This window comes from Pleurodeles waltl, chromosome 12, assembly GCF_031143425.1.
Source record: "Pleurodeles waltl isolate 20211129_DDA chromosome 12, aPleWal1.hap1.20221129, whole genome shotgun sequence".
NCBI lineage: Eukaryota > Metazoa > Chordata > Amphibia > Caudata > Salamandridae > Pleurodeles > Pleurodeles waltl.
Window position 1 is genome coordinate 90,737,639 of NC_090451.1, and position 27,557 is coordinate 90,765,195.

Here is a 27,557-nt window from a genome sequence, read left to right on the forward strand (position 1 = left end):
TCGACGACGACAAGAAACTCCCGAGGACAGCGGACCTGCTCCAAAAAGACTGCCACTTTATCCAAAGGAACAGCTTTAAAGAACCCTGCAATCTCCCCGCAAGAAGCGTGAGACTTGCAACACTGCACCCGGCGACCCCGACTCGGCTGGTGGAGAACCAACACCTCAGGGAGGACACCCGGACTACTCTACGACTGTGAGTACCAAAACCTGTCCCCCCTGAGCCCCCACAGCGCCGCCTGCAGAGGGAATCCCGAGGCTTCCCCTGACTGCGACTCTCTGAAACCTAAGTCCCGACGCCTGGAAAAGACCCTGCACCCGCAGCCCCCAGGACCTGAAGGACCGGACTTTCACTGCAGAAGTGACCCCCAGGAGTCCCTCTCCCTTGCCCAAGTGGAGGTTTCCCCGAGGAAGCCCCCCCTTGCCTGCCTGCAGCGCTGAAGAGATCCCTTGATCTCTCATTGACTTCCATTGCGAACCCGACGCTTGTTCTAACACTGCACCCGGCCGCCCCCGTGCCGCTGAGGGTGAAATTTCTGTGTGGGCTTGTGTCCCCCCAGGTGCCCTACAAAACCCCCCTGGTCTGCCCCCCGAGGACACGGGTACTTACCTGCTGGCAGACTGGAACCGGGGCACCCCCTTCTCTCCATTGAAGCCTATGCGTTTTGGGCACCACTTTGAACTCTGCCCCTGACCGGCCCTGAGCTGCTGGTGTGGTAACTTTGGGGTTGCTCTGAACCCCCAACGGTGGGCTACCTTGGACCAAGAACTGAACCCTGTAAGTGTCTTACTTACCTGGTAAAACTAACAAAAACTTACCTCCCCCAGGAACTGTGAAAATTGCACTGTGTCCACTTTTAAAATAGCTATTTGTGAATAACTTGAAAAGTATACATGCAATTGAAATGATTCAAAGTTCCTAATGTACTTACCTGCAATACCTTTCAAACAAGATATTACATGTTAAATTTGAACCTGTGGTTCTTAAAATAAACTAAGAAAAGATATTTTTCTATAACAAAACCTATTGGCTGGATTTGTCTCTGAGTGTGTGTACCTCATTTATTGTCTATGTGTATGTACAACAAATGCTTAACACTACTCCTTGGATAAGCCTACTGCTCGACCACACTACCACAAAATAGAGCATTAGTATTATCTATTTTTACCACTATTTTACCTCTAAGGGGAACCCTTGGACTCTGTGCATGCTATTCCTTACTTTGAAATAGCACATACAGAGCCAACTTCCTACAGTACTGATATGTGATGTTTGGTCTGATAATTGCGTTGTGTACAATACAGTATATTTTCATATAATCTGGTGTTGTGTTTCCTTTGTGGTGGGGATATTGCGTCACATGTGTGTGTTTTGTACAAACGCTTTACACATTGACTCCGGGTTAAGCCTGACTACTCGTGCCAAACTACCAAGGGGGTGAGCAAGGGTTATCTTGGACATGTAACTCCCTTGCCCTGACTAGAGTGGGAAAGTTCTGCCTGGCTGAGGTGCATACCCTAGCCAACCAGAAACCCCATTTCTAACATCAATTTTCTTACTTTGTACATTTGGTAACAAAAAAGTATTCATGTTGTTACTACCTCTACATGCCTTACATCTTCCACACTTAAAGAAACCTTTCTGTTCCGATAACCAACCTTCCTGTTTGGTCTTCATACTCAAATTACTCTGCACCAGCATGGCTCGCAAGGTAGGTGATCAGAGGGTATGGTGTAACCTTTCCAATAACAGGATCAATTCTTATCAGATGCCAATGTTTAGTGATCATTGTCTTAATCTTTTCTGACTCTCAATTATAGGTGGTGATCAGTCTTACTGCCACTTCATCTTTTTTAGTTTTGGGCTTCTGAGTAAAGGGATCTTGTCTGCCCCGAGATCTAACTCTCTTTTTGGTCGCCCATAATACATGACAGGGAGAACCTCTAGCTCTGAATTTATCAATCATAGTTTTCTCTTCCTGCAGATATGCTTCCACTGTACTACAATTGCGTTTGGCTCTAAGGAGTTCTCCATGGGGGATACTTCATTTGAGATTGGTGGGATGATGACTAATTTGCATGTAGTATCCAGTTGTATGCAGTACCAGCTTTTTTTTCGCGAAAAAGGCAAGTACATACTTTATCTTCCTCTATCTTCACATGTACATCCAAAAAGTTAATTTCCGTGCTATGTATCTGATGCGTAAATGCCAGATTCAATTCGTTGCACGAAATATGTTCCAAAAAACCCTGCAAAAGACTTTTAGGACCACCCCATATTACAAAAAGATCATCAATGTACCTGGTCCATAGTATTATATGTCTAGTCCATCTGATATTCTCTTCTGCCCAAATATGTTGCTCCTCTCACTATCCCATGAAGATACCTGCAAAACATGGAGCAGAACAACTCCCCCCCCATTGCTGTACTGGTGACCTCTCTATGCCACTTATTATTCCACAAAAAGTAGTTATTCTCTAGGCAGAATTTCAATATATCCAAAAGCATCATTGTGTAATCATATAAGTAGATGGCCTTATCTCAAAAAAAGAAATGACAGGCCCCAATCCCCAATGCATGATCTATACATGTATATAATGAGATCACATCAATGGTAGACATCAGATATGTAGATTGCCATGGTATCCCTTCAATTTTGGTGATGAAGTGAGCACTATCTCTGCAATATAAGGGTAGATTTAAAGCATTTGGCAGCAAATAAAAATCTAAATATGTAGAAGTAGGTTCTAAAAGGCTGCCATTTGCTGAAATGATAGGTCTACCTGGAGGATTACCTTTGTTTTTATGAATATTAGGGAGCATATAAAAGCAAGGTCCCACAGGTTTTTGAGCATACAAAAATTGAAACTCTTCAGTACTCAAAAGACCTTTTCCTCTCCATTAAGTTAAGAGATTATGATATTGCACAATGGATTGCTTATAACCATAATATCTTGACATCTCATAGTCATTTACCCTCATCATTTGTCTATTTGCCTTCTGTATGTATTTCTGAACATCCCACAGAACCACATTGCCCCCTTTATTAGAGGGCTTGATTACAATAGAAGATCCCTGTGTCAATGATTTCAAAGCTGACATTTGAGGTTCATCCAAATTTTCTGCAAAAATGGTTCTTACTCTCTTTCCATATCTTCATAAGATCCCCCACTACAACCTCAGGAAAAGTGTCAATATTATCATGAGGTGTATTGGGGATGAACTTTGACTTAGGTTTAAAAGAGTTCTAAACTATTCTATCCAATTCAAAATCCATAGTCACTAGAAAATCTCTCTGTGTCATAATCCAATATCCGTCCTTCCAAACCACTCTAAGCCATGAGCCCCTCAATATCACTGAGGCATAAACTGTCAAATGTACGGTCAACATATAGGGGATTAGATCGAATCTTCATCCTGTTGCCTTCTTGTTGGGAGAAGATCTTCATCAATTTGAGTTTACAAATAAACAAAAACAAGACTATACGTGTTCTGCAAAAATCCATAGTGGCCACAGGGCAGAAAGACAGGCCTAATTCCAACAGGGATTGTTCATCTTAATTTAACTTGTGTGAGGACAAATTTATAACAGTTAAGCGATCCTTACCCATCATGTTTTCATCATCTACCATGTGGCCCTCCCTTGTGGCATATCTGTTTTGTCTTCCTTTTCCCTTTCTCCTGGTTTTTCCCCTCTTACGTTGCTTGCGCCTCTTCCTGGTCCGATTTTCTTTCATGGACCCCGACTGTGCTGTAAAAAATGGTACTCTTCTAACGTTGTAAAAGGAGGTTCCTCCCTCCTGATGGTATGTGTCTGCTCTTCCAAATCCGAAAAACTCTCAGACTTTTTATGCCTAGGAGGAATGGCATATTTTCAGTTTTACATATATATATATATATATATATATATATATATATATATATATATATATATATATATATATATATATATATATAGGCTTGCGACTTTCTATACCTGGTATTTTTTCCCTTCCATGACAGGGCTGATGTGACCATGCTCATGGCCACTGATAAGGTTCAGGAAGAAGAAAGTGAACCTCTCCCTGACCTCCCCTCCAACAACACTCAAGATGGGTCTGTTGAGGGAGTTGTCTTCTCAGACACCCTCGCTGGCCAACTGCAGACTGACTACAGGCAAGTCCTAAGGCAGTCTGCCTGGCTCTTTTCTTTGCCCCCTGTCAGATCACTTGGTGTACACATGATGTGAACACTGGGGGCAGCCGACCTGTCAAAAACAAGATCTACAAGCAGTCTGATCAAGTAACAAAAACGCATCAGAGGTGACGTCAGTAAGATGTTGAAACTCTGAAAGTCCATGGGCCATTTCAATTGTCTTAGTCCATAAACTTCATTCCAAGGGAGGTAAACCAGAGCTTAGGTTTTGAGTGGACTACAGAGGGCTCACTGCTGCCACTACTACAAATGCACACCCCATTCCAAGAGCAGATAAGCTCATAGACAGGTTAGGGGCTGCCACGTTTCTTAGTACTTTTGATTTGACATCAGGGTACTGGCAAATTGGTTTAACCCAAGGAGCCAAAGAAAAGACAGCATTTTACACCCCAGATGGACATTGACAGTTCACTGTAAAGCCCTTTGGTTTAAAGAATGCCAATGGCACCTTCCAAAGGTTGGTGAAAAAGTTCTTGCTGGGTTGGAGTCCTTTGGTGCAGTGTATCTTGATGATATTGCTGTCTATAGTTCCACCTGGCAGGGTCACCTGATCCACCTTAGAAGGTTATTGAGGCCCTGCACCATGCAGGACTCACTATCACGGAAAGCAAGTGCAAGGGCATTCCTTGGCTTGTGTGGGTATTATAGGAGGTTTATGAGGGGTATGGCACTATAGTGGTAACCCGCACAGAAATGAAACAACCCAAGAAGGTAAACTGGACAGTGAACTGTCAAAAGACTTTTGACACTCTGAAGGAAGCAATGTGCTCAGCACCCATTCTAAACACTCCAGATTATACAAAGGACTTCAGTGTTCAGACTGAAAGCTCTGAGCATGGGGTAGGAGCAGTCCTATCCCAGATCAACGAGTATGTCCAGGACCAGCCTGTTGCTTTTATTAGCAGGAAGTTACTTCACAGAGAATAGCGTTGGAGAGCCATTGAGTTGGAGAGCCATTGAGAGGGAAGCCTTTGTTGTGATCTGTTTCTTGAAGAAGCGGAGACCCTGCCTGTTTGGGACTCACTTCCTTGTTCAAGCTGACCACAGACATCTCAGATGGCGGATGCAAATGAAGGATAAAAATCAAAAACTATTGAGGTGGTCCGTCTCCCTACAGGGTATGGAATTTACAGTGGAACACAGACCTGGGACTGACCATGCCAATGCAGATGACCTTTCCATGTTTTTCTACTTAGACAATGAAAACTCTCTTGGGAAAGGTTAGAACATACTCTTTCATTTTAGAGAGTTGGGGTGGGGTATGTGGGTTGGTTGTGTAGGAAAGTGCCTCTTTTTGTCATAATCATCTGCACATTTTGCCACTGGTAATGATGTTTTCGAGTGCTAACCAGGTCCTGGTGCCAGTGCTCTTTCCATAAAAACAAGGTAAATGGTGTAATTGTCACACAGTTGGCATACACTTTAGCACCCCTGTCAGTTCCAAATGAGTTTTACCCCTGATACCTAGGGCATGGGTATAAAAGAGGGCCCCTAAGGGCTGCAGAATGTATTATGCCACCCTAAGGGACCCCCATACAAATTGCCTGCAGCCTGCCATTGCGCACTACATGTCATGGTGCCAACCATGAGTGAAAACCCGACATGGCACATTCACTGTGTGCCATGCCAAAGTCACTGCCTATAATCTATGTGAGCCATTCCTACAGCAGGCCTTGAAGCCCTAAAGCAGGGTGAATTATATTTTATGTGAGGACATATCTGCATGAGCAGATATGCCCCTGTGATGTCTAGTTACATTACTAGATATGGCAAGTGACCAGGCAGCGATCTTAGGGACATGCACTGCGCACTGGTCATCACGAGTTACCCAGCTACATGATGGCTGAACGGAAAATAATGGCGTTTGTTATCAAACAGCTCTTCTCAATAAATCTATACTAATGCCAGTATTGGATTTATTGTGACATGTACCCAGAAACCACCTTAGAGGTGCCCCCTGAAAACCTGCTACTCCTCTAGTGTGCTGGCTCACTGGTATCTGCCACCACAGACGAGTTTCTGACTCTCTGGAGGTGGGAGCCCATGCTCTCTGAGGACAGAAACAAAGTCTGCTCTGGAGGAAGTTGTTCACACCTCCTCCAGCAGAATGGCTAGTGAATCTGTTTACTAAGGCCAAAGCTGTAGGAAGCTGACTCTTTATATAGTGGACCAAAATGAGATACTCTGTGCAAAAAGTCCAGGCAAACCCCAGATATATCACAGAAGAACAAATGACATCCCACATGCTCTCTTTTGTGATAGTGCGGTTGAGCAGTTAGGCATATCAGAGGGTAGTGCTAAGCATGTAAGGCACACACTCACACAGTAAGTGAGACACACACTCAATAAAGGAATCTGACACCAATTTGTAAAAATAACACATGCTTTTATATAAACTTTGATACCAAGATCACTGGAATCAGGTGAGTACTTTTTGAGATAAGAATTTATAGAGTTTTTAAAAGTTGACACAGTGCAATTTTTGGGTGTGGTAACGTTATCCTATCGGGGAAAACATGTACTGCATTCAGACACTTCACAGCAACTTGCGGGACTGTTCTCCAGGACTTGAGGTGACTATGGGGCAGGGTCCAAGGCCAGACCAACGGGTCACCTCAGGAGGCTCTGGGGTGTCCAGGTGCTGAGGGGTGCTACGGCATCAGGTCTCCCATTCAGTTCTGTGGGAAACGGTCCGGTCAGAAAGATGCTGCAAGTTGGGACTGGAAGGTACCACAAAAATATCAGATTGTGAAGAGCTTTTATATCACATAAGCCAAAAATATACAGTTTCCCAAGGATGAGCAGTAACAAGGCTTTAGTCATCCAAGTATCAGTTGGTAGACCGTCCACCCTATTTTGGCATTAGTCAAAAAGATTAACAATATACGGAGTAAACAATGAAAATTATTAAAAAACAACAGGTTAAAAACATGCAACAGGAGAGACACATAAGACAATCCACAACGGTCTTTGTCACTACTAATTTCTTAGGATCATAGTTCAAGATACACGATGTTTCCAAATAATCATCTATTGCATCCCAAAGTCCATCAGATTTAGTCTGAACCTTTACGTCGACACGTTTCAGTGGTATGTGAAGATATTGACCGCCTTCTTGAGGACAAAACTCCAAATGATGTCTCCCACAAGGATGTAAAATATCGTACAAAACCTTTTGCTTTTTTGATGCCTCTACTTGGGGTCCATTGAATGGGACTGACATCCAAATAGGACGAGATATGTCCAATTTTTCACGTGTTTTTAATGAACCGCACCTGAGTGCTTGAAAGCCCGCTGACTCATTCCTTCGTGTTGATGGAGGATGCATGGATGACCTGACTGCTTGCTGCTAGTCAGCTCGGGGGGGGGGGGAGGGGGGAGGGGTAGGGGAATGGGGGGGGGGGGGTTAAACTGCACATTTTTTCACAATGGTTTATGTTTCTTTCACTCGAAATGTTAGTTTAATTATTTGACTCTCTCGCAGCAAGTTTCACATGTACAGGCCGGATGAGCTCTTGTTTGATTTGCAACATTGAAATTACTGACCTGATCTCCGGGCTGGATAGCGTGTTTTTAGGCTAATGAACCCCATGTGGGTGCATCACACGTTTACATCGGGGGTGCTCTTGTTTCCATTACACACGGAGCACGATGATCGATCACCAGGCGGCACATTTGGCAGGACGAGGAAGATGCATTAAAATATTTTCACTGAGCATAAGTCACATGGGTTTTTTGTGGTTATTTTTTAATGGGGGTTGTAAGGAAATGCCTCCTTGGCATGGTTGCCCCCTGACTTTTTGCCTTTGCTGATGCTATGTTTACAATTGAAAGTGTGCTGAGGCCTGCTAACCAGGCCCCAGCACCAGTGTTCTTTCCCTAACCTGTACTTTTGTATCCACAATTGGCAGACCCTGGCATCCAGATAAGTCCCTTGTAACTGGTACTTCTAGTACCAAGGGCCCTGATGCCAAGGAAGGTCTCTAAGGGCTGCAGCATGTCTTATGCCACCCTGGAGACCTCTCACTCAGCACAGACACACTGCTTGCCAGCTTGTGTGTGCTAGTGAGGACAAAACGAGTAAGACGACATGGCACTCCCCTCAGGGTGCCATGCCAGCCTCTCACTGCCTATGCAGTATAGGTAAGACACCCCTCTAGCAGGCCTTACAGCCCTAAGGCAGGGTGCACTATACCATAGGTGAGGGTACCAGTGCATGAGCATGGTACCCCTACAGTGTCTAAACAAAACCTTAGACATTGTAAGTGCAGGGTAGCCATAAGAGTATATGGTCTGGGAGTCTGTCAAACACGAACTCCACAGCACCATAATGGCTACACTGAAAACTGGGAAGTTTGGTATCAAACTTCTCAGCACAATAAATGCACACTGATGCCAGTGTACATTTTATTGTAAAATACACCACAGAGGGCACCTTAGAGGTGCCCCCTGAAACTTAACCGACTGTCTGTGTAGGCTGACTAGTTCCAGCAGCCTGCCACACCAGAGACATGTTGCTGGCCCCATGGGGGGAGTGCCTTTGTCACTCTGAGGCCAGTAACAAAGCCTGCACTGGGTGGAGATGCTAACACCTCCCCCAGGCAGGAGCTGTGACACCTGGCGGTGAGCCTCAAAGGCTCACCCCTTTGTCACAGCCCAGCAGGGCACTCCAGCATAGTGGAGTTGCCCGCCCCCTCCGGCCACGGCCCCCACTTTTGGCGGCAAGGCTGGAGGGAACAAAGAAAGCAACAAGGAGGAGTCACTGGCCAGTCAGGACAGCCCCTAAGGTGTCCTGAGCTGAAGTGCCTCTAACTTTTAGAAATCCTCCATCTTGCAGATGGAGGATTCCCCCAATAGGGTTAGGATTGTGACCCCCTTCCCTTGGGAGGAGGCACAAAGAGGGTGTACCCACCCTCAGGGCTAGTAGCCATTGGCTACTAACCCCCCCAGACCTAAACACGCCCTTAAATTTAGTATTTAAGGGCTACCCTGAACCCTAGAAAATTAGATTCCTGCAACTACAAGAAGAAGGACTGCCTAGCTGAAAACCCCTGCAGAGGAAGACCAGAAGACGACAACTGCCTTGGCTCCAGAAACTCACCGGCCTGTCTCCTGCCTTCCAAAGATCCTGCTCCAGCGACGCCTTCCAAAGGGACCAGCGACCTCGACATCCTCTGAGGACTGCCCCTGCTTCGAAAAGACAAGAAACTCCCGAGGACAGCGGACCTGCTCCAAGAAAAGCTGCAACTTTGTTTCCAGCAGCTTTAAAGAACCCTGCAAGCTCCCCGCAAGAAGCGTGAGGCTTGCAACACTGCACCCGGCGACCCCGACTCGGCTGGTGGAGATCCAACACCTCAGGAGGGACCCCAGGACTACTCTAAGACTGTGAGTACCAAAACCTGTCCCCCCTGAGCCCCCACAGCGCCGCCTGCAGAGGGAATCCCGAGGCTTCCCCTGACCGCGACTCTTTGAATCCTAAGTCCCGACACCTGGGAGAGACCCTGCACCCGCAGCCCCCAGGACCTGAAGGACCGGACTTTCACTGGAGGAGTGACCCCCAAGAGTCCCTCTCCCTTGATCAAGTGGAGGTTTCCCCGAGGAACCCCCCCCTTGCCTGCCTGCAGCGCTGAAGAGATCCCTAGATCTCCCATTGACTTCCATTACAAACCCGACGCTTGTTTCTACACTGCACCCGGCCGCCCCCGCGCTGCTGAGGGTGAAATTTCTGTGTGGGCTTGTGTCCCCCCCGGTGCCCTACAAAACCCCTCTGGTCTGCCCTCCGAAGACGCGGGTACTTACCTGCAAGCAGACCGGAACCGGGGCACCCCCTTCTCTCCATTCTAGCCTATGTGTTTTGGGCACCACTTTGAACTCTGCACCTGACCGGCCCTGAGCTGCTGGTGTGGTGACTTTGGGGTTGCTCTGAACCCCCAACGGTGGGCTACCTTGGACCAAGAACTAAGCCCTGTAAGCGACTTACTTACCTGGTTAACCTAACAAATACTTACCTCCCCTAGGAACTGTGAAAATTGCACTGTGTCCACTTTTAAAACAGCTATTTGTGAATAACTTGAAAAGTATACATGCAATTTTGATGATTTGAAGTTCCTAAAATACTTACCTGCAATACCTTTCGAATGAGATATTACATGTAGAATTTGAACCTGTGGTTCTTAAAATAAACTAAGAAAAGATATTTTTCTATACAAAAACCTATTGGCTGGATTTGTCTCTGAGTGTGTGTACCTCATTTATTGTCTATGTGTATGTACAACAAATGCTTAACACTACTCCTTGGATAAGCCTACTGCTCGACCACACTACCACAAAATAGAGCATTAGTATTATCTATTTTTTACCACTATTTTACCTCTAAGGGGAACCCTTGGACTCTGTGCATGCTATTCCTTACTTTGAAATAGCACATACAGAGCCAACTTCCTACATTGGTGGATCAGCGGTGGGGTACAAGACTTTGCATTTGCTGGACTACTCAGCCAATACCTGATCACACGACAAATTCCAAAATTGTCATTAGAAATTCATTTTTGCAAATTGAAATTTTTCTAAATTCTTAAAAGTCCTGCTAGGGCCTTGTGTGTTAAGTCCCTGTTTAGCATTGTCTTTTAGAGTTTAAAAGTTTGTTAAAAGTTTGAAATTAGATTCTAGAAACAGTTTTAGATTCTTTAAAAAGTCTTCCAACTCTTAGCAAAATAATGTCTGATACAGAGATGAATGTGGTGGAACTCGACACCACACCTTACCTCCATCTTAAGATGAGGGAGCTAAGGTCTCTCTGTAATATCAAAAAAATAACCATTGGCTCCAGACCTACCAAAATTCAGCTCCAGGAGCTGTTGGCAGAGTTTGAAAAAGCCAACCCCTCTGATGATGACCTCACAGAGGAAGAAATTAGTGACTTGGAGGCCAATGTCCCTCCTCCAGTCCTAAATAGGGAGAACAGGACCCCTCAAGTCCTGTCTCCAACTGTGTTAGTCAGAAATAGTGAGTCCCTCACAGGAGGGTCCCACATTTCTGAAATCACTGAGGATGCTCTCAGTGAAGATGACCTCCTGTTAGCCAGGATGGCCAAAAGATTGGCTTTAGAGAGACAGCTCCTAGCCATAGAAAGGGAAAGACAAGAGATGGGCCTAGGACCCATCAATGGTGGCAGCAATATAAATAGGGTCAGAGATTCTCCTGACATGTTAAAAATCCCCAAAGGGATTGTGACAAAATTTGAAGATGGTGATGACATCACCAAGTGGTTCACAGCTTTTGAGAGGGCTTGTGTAACCAGAAAAGTGAACAGATCTCACTGGGGTGCTCTCCTTTGGGAAATGTTCACTGGAAAGTGTAGGGATAGACTCCTCACACTCTCTGGAAAAGATGCAGAATCTTATGACCTCATGAAGGGTACCCTGATTGAGGGCTTTGGATTCTCCACTGAAGAGTACAGGATTAGGTTCAGGGGGGCTCAAAAATCCTCGAGCCAGACCTGGGTTGACTTTGTTGACTACTCAGTGAAAACACTAGATGGTTGGATTCAAGGCAGTGGTGTAAGTAATTATGATGGGCTGTACAATTTATTTGTGAAATAACACCTGTTAAGTAATTGTTTCAATGATAAACTGCATCAGCATCTGGTAGACCTAGGACCAATTTCTCCCCAAGAATTGGGAAAGAAGGCGGACCATTGGGTCAAGACAAGGGTGTCCAAGACTTCAACAGGGGGTGACCAAAAGAAAGGGGTCACAAAGACTCCCCAGGGGAAGGGTGATGAGACAACCAAAACTAAAAATAGTAAAGAGTCTTCTACAGGCCCCCAAAAACCTGCACAGGAGGGTGGGCCCAGAGCCTCTTCACAAAACAATGGGTACAAGGGTAAAAACTTTGATCCCAAAAAGGCCTGGTGTCATAGCTGTAAACAGCATGGACACCAAACTGGAGACAAGGCCTGTCCCAAGAAAGGTTCCACTCCAAACTCCCATCCAGGTAACACTGGTATGGCTAGTCTCCAAGTGGGATCAACAGTGTGCCCAGAGCAAATCAGGGTCCACACTGAAGCTATTCTAGTTTCTGAGGGTGGGGTGGATTTAGCCACACTAGCTGTCTGGCCGCCTAACATGCAAAAATACAGACAGCAACTCTTAATTAATGGGACTAGAATAGAGGGCCTGAGGGATACAGGTGCCAGTGTCACCATGGTGACAGAGAAACTGGTTTCCCCTGGCCAATACCTGACTGGAAAAACTTACACAGTCACCAACGCTGACAATCAGAGAAAAGTACATCCCATGGCAATGGTTACTTTAGAATGGGGAGGGGTCAATGGCCTGAAACAGGTGGTGGTCTCCTCAAATATCCCAGTGGACTGTCTGCTTGGAAATGACCTGGAGTCCTCAGCATGGGCTGAGGTAGAACTAAAAACCCATGCAGCAATGCTGGGTATCCCTGAACTGGTGTGTGTGAAAACAAGAGCACAGTGCAAGGCACAGGGTGAACAAGTAGAGCTGGAGTCTGGAAGAATGGCCCAGCCTACCAAGAGAACAGGAAAGTCAGTTGGGAAACCAACTACAACACAGCAAAAGAAAGGGAACCTCTCTTCTCAGGAAGAAGTTCTGCCCTCTGAGGGAACTGAGCCTTTGGAGCTTGAACCTTATCAGGTTGAGCTCTTAGGCCCAGGGGGACCCTCAAGGGAGGAGCTGTGTAAGGGACAAGAAACCTGTCCCTCTCTTGAAGGCCTTAGGCAGCAAGCTGCTGAAGAGTCCAAAGGCAAGAAAAATGGAACGCATAGGGTCTATTGGGAAGATGGACTCCTGTACACTGAGGCCAGAGACCCCAAACCTGGTGCCACTAGGAGAGTGGTAGTGCCTCAGCTGTTCAGGAAGTTCATCCTAACATTGGCCCATGACATTCCCCTTGCTGGACATTTGGGACAAACCAAGACGTGGGAGAGGTTAGTCAACCACTCCTACTGGCCCAATATGTCCAACATGGTTAAGGAGTTTTGCCTCTCCTGCCCCACCTGTCAAGCCAGTGGTAAGACAGGTGGACATCCAAAGGCCCCCCTCATTCCACTTCCAGTGGTGGGGGTTCCCTTTGAAAGAGTGGGTGTGGACATAGTTGGTCCACTAGAACCTCCCACAGCCTCAGGAAATATGTATATCGTGGTAGTAGTGGATCATGCTACCAGGTATCCTGAAGCTATTCCCCTTAGGTCGACTACTGCCCCTGCAGTAGCCAAGGCCCTCATTGGTATCTTTACCAGAGTGGGTTTCCCTAAGGAGGTGGTGTCTGACAGAGGTACCAACTTCATGTCAGCATACCTAAAGCACATGTGGAATGAGTGTGGAGTGACTTATAAATTCACTACACCATACCATCCACAAACTAATGGCTTGGTTGAGAGATTCAACAAGACATTAAAAGGCATGATCATGGGGCTCCCAGAAAAGCTCAAAAGGAGATGGGATGTCCTCTTGCCATGTCTGCTTTTCGCTTACAGAGAGGTGCCACAGAAGGGAGTAGGATTCTCACCCTTTGAACTTCTGTTTGGTCATCCTGTAAGGGGACCACTTGCCCTTGTTAAAGAAGGCTGGGAGAGACCTCTCCATGAGCCTAAACAGGACATAGTGGACTATGTACTTGGCCTTCGCTCTAGAATGGCAGAGTACATGGAAAAGGCAACCAAAAACCTTGAGGCCAGCCAACAGCTCCAGAAGTTTTGGTATGACCAAAAGGCTGCACTGGTTGAGTTCCAACCAGGGCAGAAAGTCTGGGTTCTGGAGCCTGTGGCTCCCAGGGCACTCCAGGACAAATGGAGTGGCCCTTACCCAGTGCTAGAAAGGAAGAGTCAGGTCACCTACCTGGTGGACCTGGGCACAAGCAGGAGCCCCAAGAGGGTGATCCATGTGAACCGCCTTAAACTCTTCCATGACAGGGCTGATGTGAATCTGTTGATGGTAACAGATGAGGATCAGGAGGCAGAGAGTGAACCTCTCCCTGATCTTCTGTCATCAGACCCAAAAGATGGCACAGTAGATGGAGTGATCTACTCAGACACCCTCTCTGACCAACAGCAAGCTGATTGTAGGAGAGTCCTACAACAGTTTCCTGAACTCTTCTCCTTAACCCCTGGTCAGACACACCTGTGTACCCATGATGTGGACACAGGAGACAGCATGCCTGTCAAAAACAAAATCTTTAGACAGTCTGACCATGTTAAGGAAAGCATTAAGGTGGAAGTCCACAAGATGCTGGAATTGGGAGTAATTGAGCGCTCTGACAGCCCCTGGGCTAGCCCAGTGGTCTTAGTCCCCAAACCTCACACCAAAGATGGAAAGAAAGAGATGAGGTTTTGTGTGGACTACAGAGGGCTCAATTCTGTCACCAAGACAGATGCTCATCCAATTCCAAGAGCTGATGAGCTGATAGATAAATTAGGTGCTGCCAAATTCTTAAGTACCTTTGACTTGACAGCAGGGTACTGGCAAATAAAAATGGCACCTGGAGCAAAAGAGAAAACAGCATTCTCCACACCTGATGGGCATTATCAGTTTACTGTTATGCCCTTTGGTTTAAAGAATGCCCCTGCCACCTTCCAAAGGTTGGTGAATCAAGTCCGTGCTGGCTTGGAGTCCTTTAGCACAGCTTATCTTGATGATATTGCTGTCTTTAGCTCCACCTGGCAGGATCACCTGGTCCACCTGAGGAAGGTTTTGAAGGCTCTGCAATCTGCAGGCCTCTCTATCAAGGCATCCAAATGCCAGATAGGGCAGGGAACTGTGGTTTACTTGGGCCACCTTGTAGGTGGAGGCCAAGTTCAGCCACTCCAACCCAAGATCCAGACTATTCTGGACTGGGTAGCTCCAAAAACCCAGACTCAAGTCAGGGCATTCCTTGGCTTGACTGGGTATTACAGGAGGTTTGTGAAGGGATATGGATCCATTGTGACAGCCCTCACTGAACTCACCTCCAAGAAAATGCCCAAGAAAGTGAACTGGACTGTGGAATGCCAACAGGCCTTTGACACCCTGAAACAAGCAATGTGCTCAGCACCAGTTCTAAAAGCTCCAGATTATTCTAAGCAGTTAATTGTGCAGACTGATGCTTCTGAACATGGGATAGGGGCAGTTTTGTCCCAAACAAATGATGATGGCCTTGACCAGCCTGTTGCTTTCATTAGCAGGAGGTTACTCCCCAGGGAGCAGCGTTGGAGTGCCATTGAGAGGGAGGCCTTTGCTGTGGTTTGGTCCCTGAAGAAGCTGAGACCATACCTCTTTGGGACTCACTTCCTAGTTCAAACTGACCACAGACCTCTCAAATGGCTGATGCAAATGAAAGGTGAAAATCCTAAACTGTTGAGGTGGTCCATCTCCCTACAGGGAATGGACTTTATAGTGGAACACAGACCTGGGACTGCCCATGCCAATGCAGATGGCCTTTCCAGGTTCTTCCACTTAGAAAATGAAGACTCTCTTGGGAAAGGTTAGTCTCATCCTCTTTCGTTTGGGGGGGGGTTGTGTAAGGAAATGCCTCCTTGGCATGGTTGCCCCCTGACTTTTTGCCTTTGCTGATGCTATGTTTACAATTGAAAGTGTGCTGAGGCCTGCTAACCAGGCCCCAGCACCAGTGTTCTTTCCCTAACCTGTACTTTTGTATCCACAATTGGCAGACCCTGGCATCCAGATAAGTCCCTTGTAACTGGTACTTCTAGTACCAAGGGCCCTGATGCCAAGGAAGGTCTCTAAGGGCTGCAGCATGTCTTATGCCACCCTGGAGACCTCTCACTCAGCACAGACACACTGCTTGCCAGCTTGTGTGTGCTAGTGAGGACAAAACGAGTAAGACGACATGGCACTCCCCTCAGGGTGCCATGCCAGCCTCTCACTGCCTATGCAGTATAGGTAAGACACCCCTCTAGCAGGCCTTACAGCCCTAAGGCAGGGTGCACTATACCATAGGTGAGGGTACCAGTGCATGAGCATGGTACCCCTACAGTGTCTAAACAAAACCTTAGACATTGTAAGTGCAGGGTAGCCATAAGAGTATATGGTCTGGGAGTCTGTCAAACACGAACTCCACAGCACCATAATGGCTACACTGAAAACTGGGAAGTTTGGTATCAAACTTCTCAGCACAATAAATGCACACTGATGCCAGTGTACATTTTATTGTAAAATACACCACAGAGGGCACCTTAGAGGTGCCCCCTGAAACTTAACCGACTGTCTGTGTAGGCTGACTAGTTCCAGCAGCCTGCCACACCAGAGACATGTTGCTGGCCCCATGGGGGGAGTGCCTTTGTCACTCTGAGGCCAGTAACAAAGCCTGCACTGGGTGGAGATGCTAACACCTCCCCCAGGCAGGAGCTGTGACACCTGGCGGTGAGCCTCAAAGGCTCACCCCTTTGTCACAGCCCAGCAGGGCACTCCAGCTTAGTGGAGTTGCCCGCCCCCTCCGGCCACGGCCCCCACTTTTGGCGGCAAGGCTGGAGGGAACAAAGAAAGCAACAAGGAGGAGTCACTGGCCAGTCAGGACAGCCCCTAAGGTGTCCTGAGCTGAAGTGCCTCTAACTTTTAGAAATCCTCCATCTTGCAGATGGAGGATTCCCCCAATAGGGTTAGGATTGTGACCCCCTCCCCTTGGGAGGAGGCACAAAGAGGGTGTACCCACCCTCAGGGCTAGTAGCCATTGGCTACTAACCCCCCAGACCTAAACACGCCCTTAAATTTAGTATTTAAGGGCTACCCTGAACCCTAGAAAATTAGATTCCTGCAACTACAAGAAGAAGGACTGCCTAGCTGAAAACCCCTGCAGAGGAAGACCAGAAGACGACAACTGCCTTGGCTCCAGAAACTCACCGGCCTGTCTCCTGCCTTCCAAAGATCCTGCTCCAGCGACGCCTTCCAAAGGGACCAGCGACCTCGACATCCTCTGAGGACTGCCCCTGCTTCGAAAAGACAAGAAACTCCCGAGGACAGCGGACCTGCTCCAAGAAAAGCTGCAACTTTGTTTCCAGCAGCTTTAAAGAACCCTGCAAGCTCCCCGCAAGAAGCGTGAGGCTTGCAACACTGCACCCGGCGACCCCGACTCGGCTGGTGGAGATCCAACACCTCAGGAGGGACCCCAGGACTACTCTAAGACTGTGAGTACCAAAACCTGTCCCCCCTGAGCCCCCACAGCGCCGCCTGCAGAGGGAATCCCGAGGCTTCCCCTGACCGCGACTCTTTGAATCCTAAGTCCCGACACCTGGGAGAGACCCTGCACCCGCAGCCCCCAGGACCTGAAGGACCGGACTTTCACTGGAGGAGTGACCCCCAAGAGTCCCTCTCCCTTGATCAAGTGGAGGTTTCCCCGAGGAACCCCCCCCTTGCCTGCCTGCAGCGCTGAAGAGATCCCTAGATCTCCCATTGACTTCCATTACAAACCCGACGCTTGTTTCTACACTGCACCCGGCCGCCCCCGCGCTGCTGAGGGTGAAATTTCTGTGTGGGCTTGTGTCCCCCCCGGTGCCCTACAAAACCCCTCTGGTCTGCCCTCCGAAGACGCGGGTACTTACCTGCAAGCAGACCGGAACCGGGGCACCCCCTTCTCTCCATTCTAGCCTATGTGTTTTGGGCACCACTTTGAACTCTGCACCTGACCGGCCCTGAGCTGCTGGTGTGGTGACTTTGGGGTTGCTCTGAACCCCCAACGGTGGGCTACCTTGGACCAAGAACTAAGCCCTGTAAGTGACTTACTTACCTGGTTAACCTAACAAATACTTACCTCCCCTAGGAACTGTGAAAATTGCACTGTGTCCACTTTTAAAACAGCTATTTGTGAATAACTTGAAAAGTATACATGCAATTTTGATGATTTGAAGTTCCTAAAATACTTACCTGCAATACCTTTCGAATGAGATATTACATGTAGAATTTGAACCTGTGGTTCTTAAAATAAACTAAGAAAAGATATTTTTCTATACAAAAACCTATTGGCTGGATTTGTCTCTGAGTGTGTGTACCTCATTTATTGTCTATGTGTATGTACAACAAATGCTTAACACTACTCCTTGGATAAGCCTACTGCTCGACCACACTACCACAAAATAGAGCATTAGTATTATCTATTTTTTACCACTATTTTACCTCTAAGGGGAACCCTTGGACTCTGTGCATGCTATTCCTTACTTTGAAATAGCACATACAGAGCCAACTTCCTACAGGGGTTCTTTATGCATGTTAAGTTTTCGGTTGGTTATTTAACAGGGCGTTATATTTATTGAATACCTTTGGTGAATGTCAGTGGTTCAGTGGCGCTTGTAACCGGGGAGGTTGGATCATTCTTGGTGATTGGCTGCATGTTGTGGCTCGCGCCTGCTGCCGTGATCTCTTTTTATGCCTCACGTCACAGTGACCCCTGTCGAAGGAATTCGCCCCGAAATGATGGGGGTTGATGTCACTATTGTTGTCATGAATCTTGTAAATATCGCATGTTGGAGCAACATTGTGTCATAGTTTACGTGAATGTAAAAAATGGAATGATTATGTTTCTAATAAAATATCACAGTTTAAAACTTGGATGAGTATGGATTAAAGTGAGTACAATTGGGCTATTTTTTCTGTGTGCACAAGTGGTGCACCCTGGGACCGAAGCACCCCATGGGCACCAGCCTTAGTCGGATTTTAAAATGTGCCATCAGGGCCGCCCCCACCACCATGGACAGTTGCAGATCCAGCTGCGGCATGCAGATGTGCCTAGTGTGTGCTGGCAGAATCCAAAGGGGCTACTTACCGCATAATTTGAGGGAAACATTCTTAGGGTTTAATTTGAGTATAAAATCCACATCCATGTGACCAGGCTTAAGAATGACAGCCAAGACACATTGCAAGTTATTAAAAATGCAATTAATAGGCAACATTTAATTTTTAGTGAATAAGTATCAAAGACAGAAGGAAAATGTTTAGAAAAGTCCTTTGTCTCTGTCTAAGTCCATTTCTGCCATTACAGAGGCATTCCTAAGATCCATGCCCTGCCATGGCTATATTATTCGACTACCTCAAGCACAAAGGTGTCTAGGAAAAGGTTTAAACGACATTCATCGGGCACTGTCAGAGGAAGGGAGGGGTGGTCTGGGACAGCAGCCCCACTTGGAGATTCCTATCAGCAGAACAAGGGAAGGGTAATTAGAGGGCCTCACACACCAGAGTAACACCAGCCTGTGAGCGAGGAGGGGGGCAGGGCCATGTATGTGGCTTTTTAATTGGTGGCGAGAAGACAGTATCTTATTTTATTAAATAAATCTGTGGCTGGGCTTTGGGACCTCTAGCGGTGGAGATAGACTTTGACTATCGTAGGAAACATCTATAATACTGCGGTCATGGACAGAGTTAAACATAGTCATAAAAGATGTTGTAACATTGGAAAGTGTCACTTAAGTGTCACTTGTGGGAAGCATGGGCCAAATGTATGAAATATCCACTTTGGGTTTCCTAATAGTGAATCTTAGAAATTCACTATAACAAATGGCAAACTGTAATATATAACAGTGTATTTAACACTGTTTGCAATTCCCAAATGGGCTGCAAGAGACCTGCCTCATTAATATTCCTGCAGCAGGTACCAACTTGTGACCCATTTGGAAATAGCTACAATCACATGGATGGTGGCCTGCTGGGGACAGCAGACCACCATGTCTGTGATTGCTTTTCAATAAAGCAATCTTTTTTTGTAATGCAGCCCGTTTTTTCTTAAAGGAAAAGAGGATGTATTACAAAAAGAAAACAGAAAAGTTTTCTTTTCATTTTTTTATGAGTAGGCAGTGGTCTGTGGGAACAATGCCTGCTCTTAAGAAATGTTTGCACCTCCATTCACAAAGGGGAAGGGGTCCCTTGGGGACCCCTTGCCGTTTGCAAATGGCTTTCTTGAAGTTGGTGATAATTGCGAATGTTTTGCAGCCACATTCCTGTCGCAAAACATTCTTACATCTCCCTGCGACTTGCTATGAGGAAGGGACGCCCTTGGCACACCTCTTCCTAACAGGGATTCACAAACCTATTCTGTGAGTCGATAACAGGTTACTGACTCACAGAATAGGATTATTACATGGGGGAAAGCCTTTTACCGGTCACCCGTTTGCAACCGGTAAAAGATTTTTATACACCTGGCCCCTTGTGAGCAAAAGAGTAGCCAAAAAAGAAAATACCCCAGACTCACTTTTAACCATATAAAAAGGGACACTGAATGAGTAGGTGAGGCAAGCAAACCAGGCAATCATTCAGGGCATTGTCTGTCATAAGGACTCTCATACTCCAACAAGACTGCTGGATTTGGGGTGGCAGCACCCCTGCGTTGCAGGTGACTGAGTCACTCCCACACCAGTTAGCAGCTGTCGACCCAACCCTCCGGGCTCTCTAGCAGCACCTCACCCAGACCCAAACCGTAGAGGTGATTTGGGGCAGCCTTGCATGAAATTCTGAAAACCCCTCAGGGAAAACCGTGGTGAAACAAGCCTTACCCTTTTCTCCCCACATATGTGTCTCTTACACACACATAGGCAAAAAGAAGATGTAGGACAGTTTTCAATATATTTATTGAAAAGACTGCAATCTATGATAAAATGCATGAGCTGCAATGATTAGGATAATGAGCATTAACAAAATCAGGATTGTGAAAATTAGAGATGTGAATATAAACAACCCCAATATATTGTCATGACAAGAATATACAATTCCTACCTAAAAATCTAATCTCTGGTCCCTAAGCGAGAGCATGGCAATGGAAGCCAAATCTGTCCACACAGTGCACATGTGTAGAACAACACATCTCCGTTACCTTGGTACAAGTTCAGGCCGCCAGTCTCCAGATCATGATCAATGGAGACACAAGGCTGAGGTCTACCGAAAACCGGCATGCAGTATAGATGGAAGTTCTGGCTGGAACCCCCTCTAATGCTCTTTGCCCTACAAGATATTTTTATAGGGGACATATTTATGTTAATGCATAGAAGCCTGACACGGGTATGTACCTAAGTGCTGGACTGTTTACGCAGTCTTGGGGCCGGCAATACAAACTATTATTCTGTGTGCCTCACATTCTGTTCTTGTGATTCTGAGGAAAAGAACACAATGAAAATTATGTCATCCATAACACGGATAATGACATCTTCACAGAACAGCAGCTCATAATGAAATTAAAACCATGCCACTAAAAGAAGCAATAATAAAATGAATAAAAATTGAATACAGAGCATAATTACTAGGTAAATGGGCTCAGGCCGCAAGCCTAAGTTAAGCTATCACTATGCCCAAGCGACTAACTAAAATGGACCCACGGCACCCTCCCCTATTGGCGGAACAAGTGTGCGAAGTCCAAGACTTAACAATAGAAATGCTCTAATAAAAGTGTAAAAACTCTAAAAGCATAGCTAAAAACATACATAAGAGACAATGGGGGTCATTGTGAGGTTGGCAGACAGAAAAGGCCGTCCACCAAACTCCTGCGGTCAGATTGCCGCCAGTACGACCCCCTTCCTGTGGGTCTCATTACGAGTTCCCCACTGGCCCAGGGGAAAAGAGCCTACAACAATGACGCCGGCTCATGACTGAGCCGGAGGCAATGTTGCGGTGTGTAGGGTGCACCAGCATCCGTCACACAGTTCACTGTCTGCAATAGGGAATTGCGCAATGGGGCCCCTGTGGGGCCCCCTGTACTCTGTCTCCTACAGCCTTCAAATGGCAGTGCTACTGACATGTAAAAGCTGGCGGAGAGGGGGGTCGTAATCCCTGTGGCAGCGCTGCATGCAGTGCTGTCCTGATGGATTAGGACCACCAGCACCGCCAGCCCCTACTGTGGAGGCAAATTGGTGGTGCTGGTGGTCCAACCTTGGTGCAACTGCCACGGTCATAATGTGGTGGTCAGCCCACCACCAAAGTGGTCGGACCACCGCTTTGGAGGCAGTCAGACCACCACCGCGACCCTGTCGGTCTGAAGACCGATAAGGTTGTAATGACCCCCAGTGTCTAAGATGACAAGCCAAGCGGGCCAACAGACAAGGAGAATTAAAAGGCAATTTGGTGTCACATTTTACTTTTGAGAAAAATGCCAGTGGTTGAATTCTAATAATAGTCATGTTTTTGCAAAAACTCCCAGATGTCACAGAGGGAGATTGAGACCAGAAAGGACTCCACTTCGGTAGGTGACAAGTTGATCAAGGAATTGGCAGAAGGATCAATGGAGCAGAAGTGTGCAGAAGCCTCTGGCACAGACTGAACTGCATAGGTAGCACTGTCTATTGTGCCAGCTGTCATTGGAGCCAGCAAAACCACAAGCAGTGGCTCAGAAGATGCCTCGCAAATCAACCGCAGTCTCAAGGGGCATGTCCATGAATAAACCCTCATTGGGAACATTAAGAGATCCTTGGCGACAGGAGGTGCAGGCTGCACAGCAAGACACACACATTCAAAGAGGCACCAGATGCAATGGAAGACTGGCTGGACACATGTCAAGACTGGTCTGAATGTCAAAGACAGATCTAGCTCTAGCTACCTAAGCAAGGGAGCTCTGAATACTGCATCATGCATTCACAACACAGCTGGGCTGGTGGTAGCTCCATTACTCCCCTTTGCTGAGAGACAATAGCCACTGCCTATCAACAATAGCAGTAGCATAATTCCACCAATTAATGCCAAAGTTATAAGGAATCCACCAAAGAAACTCAAAAAGAGTGAAAAGGGTGAGTGTATGGCTGCAGGTATTATTCCAAACATGGTCTGGAAGGTGCTAACAAATCCAGAACTGACAGCCTTAAAAAAGTGTGCAATCCTTGCAGTATTCAATACTTTGAATATTCTGCTCACCATTTCTCCAAAATACTTTGGGAAGTTGGTATTTAATAGGGATTGTATCTCGGCCAATGACTTTGCTATCTGGAGATCATACATCTGTCTGGCCGATGTCAGGGCCACATGTTTTTAGAACAATAGCTCCTTTAGTCTCTTGAGCTTGTCAAAGTGTACTTGTGGGGCCACAAGTATGCCACTTTTATCTCTTCTGTGGGGGAGAATAGAACATGGCCACAACGAGTTACCATTTGAGTAACTGAAATCACATAAGCGATTCTTGGCTTAATTCGGTAGCAGCTTTGATCGTTCAGAACCACATAACTTCAATTAGGAAGTATCTGAAATACTGATGAATCAAAGAGGCAGGGGTACCCTTTAGATAGAATGCCAAATTTGCGACCTCTGCATTGCAAAGGCCGTGCAAGGACACCTGTTTACAAATCATAGAATGAATAACAGTAGTCTCACATTCTGTTCCGCTAAGAAAGATCTCTGTTTCGCCGTTCATACATTCGAAAGGTAACTCCCCCATCCCATCTATGTGACTATCTCCTAGCTGCTCAAACCTGCCTACTGCAAAGTGCTTTAAGCATTTCGTAAAATGAAAGGTGAAAATGGGCAGATTTATCACTCCATGTATTAGCCATAATGGCGAGGGGATTTCTGCTACAGTGAAAGGCAACTTTTTCTGATTTCTCAGTGGTAAGCAGGATGTAACTAGCTTCATTTTTTTTGCCATTATCTGTTGTTGCCTGGACAAGTTAAAAGAGGCAAACAGTTGAGTAATGTTAAAGTGCTTCCAGGAAACATGGCCACTTTTGAGAATCTGCAGTGTCCATCTTAACTGCATGATAGAACGCAGCTGGCTTTGCCCATTTTGTAAAAAGGACACTTCATACTGAATTATGTCAATTGCAGATGACACAATATTATTTAAGGTGTAAATTCTGTTAGACAAATTGTTCATGCCATTATCAACAGCTAAAACCTGTCCCAAGTTTTCTTTAGCTATCTGCCTTAAACGTGCAGCAGCTTCCATCTAGGATAGTTTTCAGATATTGTTATATATGGCATACAGGAAACACTGCGAGGGTGGCTTCTTGGGACCTAACACGAAAACTTGTAGATTGACTGCCTCTGTCAGGAGACTAAGGTGTTCTTTTCCAGCTATTAAGGTGGGGGAATATAATAACTGTAGGCACAGTTTACCCACACTGTATGTAGTGACAATACCTCAATGTTGAGCCGAGACAAAGCGAGGGTCTGGCCAGCTTGCTCTAAAACCCCCAGAGGAATTACCAAAACATGCCTGGCACTCATTTGTGTCCATTGGCCACAATAACCACCCACCAGGACTTGAAAGTAAGGAATTAAAGGTACCATTCTGAACCAAGGCAGTTAGTTGTTTTTCAGTGACATCTAGAAATGTTTGCCAATTGTGAAATTAAGCTTGTGTGGGGATACTGGGCGCGTTTAATTATTCTATCTTTTCTAACTCCAAACAGGATGTTTGTTGGACAGTGTCATTTAAACATATAATTTGTAAAAGAATAAGGCATGCTCTAAACAAAGCTTCTCTACCCGATATTTGCAAATCCTTTGTTCCCAATACACTTTTCAAGTCAATAGTGTTAATTTTGTGTCAGTTAGCAGTAACTTCCTCATTCTGAAAGATGGTAGTTTGGAATACTATGGTGCAGCATTGCTGGTGTCATGCCCAGTAAAATAAGCAAACTTATCTACATATATTTTGGGACTCCGCACAGGTGGTATTGAACAATGTTCCCACTGTGTGTAATTGTAAACTGATATTGGAGCACTGGTTTGGTGCAGAAAGGAATGCCCATAACAGTGGTAACAGAACATTTCCCCATAATTTGCTGTGATCACATAAACATCTTCACTTTCAAATACATTGTAATATTCAAGCTCAGAAAGCATAGAATCAACTGTTTTAACATCCCAGTCATTGGAAACAATCTCAGGTGTAATAACATCTCTCGTGGAAATTTTAAACACATATGCACTTTGAATGACCTCAGTAGAACTGTATATGAGAAATGGTACCTTATCCCACAAAATCCCATCTGGAATTGGAAGTGCTGAAATGTTCACAAGGGATAAGTCTCTTCGGACCCTATGGGAAGACAGGTAAGGTGTAAAAACCTCATCAACCGGGTCGACAGAAGAGCGTTCAGGAAGATAATGACCATTTATCAGAAGGAAAAAGAAAATAACGAAACCAATCCAAAGCATAAAAGCAAGGAATGTCAACAGTATCCACAGATAGTACCATGGATAAAGTAAGTAATTGTTCTTAAGCCACATGTACAGCTTACGTGTCTTTGATACAGTCTAAGTTGCAGAAGCAAAAAAGTCATCAATGTTGATGAAATAACCAGAAGCAATCTGTGCAGACACAGAAGCCGGTGCAGAGCTGGTGAATGGAACCATTTATGGTGGTTTATAGTAGACAATGTTATCTGTCTGGGCCAAATTGGAATAATAGCATTCCACATCTCAGACAGTGTTCACCAACGAAGTGCTGACAGGAATCAGCAGAAGCTCATTCTCTATCCTCCCCATGCTCGACAAGGCAATTGGTGCTGACAGAAACACTGTTTACTGCTTGTAGAGGTATATTCTGTTGGGTAGTGAGAGGGAAGCGGGTACTAACCGAAAGACCTCTGGGTCTACCATGCAGGATTGGCAACATGGTGCAAATTGACGCTGTCAGTAGAAACAAATCTGTTCTCTCTGGGACCAGGCACCGGTGGTATAATAACATTTCTTGTACCATGTATTCCCAGGACAGAAACCAGTGTTCTATAGGATGGGCCAAATTCCCATTTCACAGCAATCTTTTCATGCACAAGATCCCCTATAGATGTTGTTGGCAAATCCCTTATTCCCAAGGTGGCTGCACAGGCGGATGAATTCTCATCACAAAATTGCTGTAGCTCCTGTAAAACAGTGGCACGTTCATTCATGACAAACAGTGTGTCTACCGCCACTGTGCCAGAACCATCAAGATCAGGGACATACATAGGTATCCCAAAAAGAACCTCATATGGGATGCAGCCTCCCAAGGAACTTCTGGGCAGATTATTTAGTGCTCTCTGGACCCCATAGTGGTGATGAAGCCAACTACGGCCTGAACCTATGACTCTTGCTGTTAAGGACTGCTTTAAGTCTCCATTCTTCCTCTCCTCAACACTGTTTCCCTAGGAATGATATGGTGAGCAATAGTGGAGTTGAACATCCATCATTCCAATGGTTTCCCTGAAAGCCCCAGAGGCAAAGGCCTGGCCATGGTCTGAGTGGAATGCTACAACCACATATTGTAAAGAAATGGCTCCCTGTTGCAGTTACCCCCCACTTTTTGCCTGATACTGATGCTGACTTGACTGAGAAGTGTGCTGGGACCCTGCTAACCAGGCCCCAGCACCAGTGTTCCTTCACCTAAAATGTACCATTGTATCCACAATTGGCACACCCTGGCATTCAGATAAGTCCCTTGTAACTGGTACTTCTAGTACCAAGGGCCCTGATGCCAAGAAAGGTCTCTAAGGGCTGCAGCATGTCTTATGCCACCCTAGAGACCCCTCACTCAGCACAGACACACTGCTTACAAGCCTGTGTGTGCTAGTGAGAACAAAATGAGTAAGTCGACATGGCACTCCCCTCAGGGTGCCATGCCAGCCTCTCACTGCCTATGCAGTATAGGTAAGACACCCCTCTAGCAGGCCTTACAGCCCTAAGGCAGGGTGCACTATACCATAGGTGAGGGTACCAGTGCATGAGCACTGTGCCCCTACAGTGTCTACACAAAACCTTAGACATTGTAAGTGCAGGGTAGCCATAAGAGTATATGGTCTGGGAGTCTGTTTTACACGAACTCCACAGCACCATAATGGCTACACTGAAAACTGGGAAGTTTGGTATCAAACTTCTCAGCACAATAAATGCACACTGATGCCAGTGTACATTTTATTGTAAAATACACCACAGAGGGCACCTTAGAGGTGCCCCCTGAAACTTAACCAACTAGCTGTGTAGGCTGACTGGTTCCAGCAGCCTGCCACACTAGAGACATGTTGCTGGCCCCATGGGGAGAGTGCCTTTGTCACTCTGAGGCCAGTAACAAAGCCTGCACTGGGTGGAGATGCTAACACCTCCCCCAGGCAGGAGCTGTGACACCTGGCGGTGAGCCTCAAAGGCTCACCCCTTTGTCACAGCCCAGCAGGGCACTCCAGCTTAGTGGAGTTGCCCGCCCCCTCCGGCCACGGCCCCCACTTTTGGCGGCAAGGCTGGAGGGAACAAAGAAAGCAACAAGGAGGAGTCACTGGCCAGTCAGGACAGCCCCTAAGGTGTCCTGAGCTGAAGTGACTCTAACTTTTAGAAATCCTCCATCTTGCAGATGGAGGATTCCCCCAATAGGGTTAGGATTGTGACCCCCTCCCCTTGGGAGGAGGCACAAAGAGGGTGTACCCACCCTCAGGGCTAGTAGCCATTGGCTACTAACCCCCCAG

At 46.3% G+C, this 27,557-nt stretch overlaps 1 long non-coding RNA gene across 1 annotated transcript in view; it reads right to left on the reverse strand.

Annotated features, from left to right (window-relative positions):
* Window positions 1-6,560: 6,560 nt before the first annotated feature.
* LOC138268229 (uncharacterized) overlaps window positions 6,561-27,557 on the reverse strand; it is a 58,047-nt gene continuing 37,050 nt past the window's right edge. Inside the window, exon 3 of the long non-coding RNA XR_011199960.1 lies at window positions 6,561-6,915. This is a non-coding gene — a long non-coding RNA (uncharacterized lncRNA). The remainder of the gene's footprint in view (window positions 6,916-27,557) is intronic.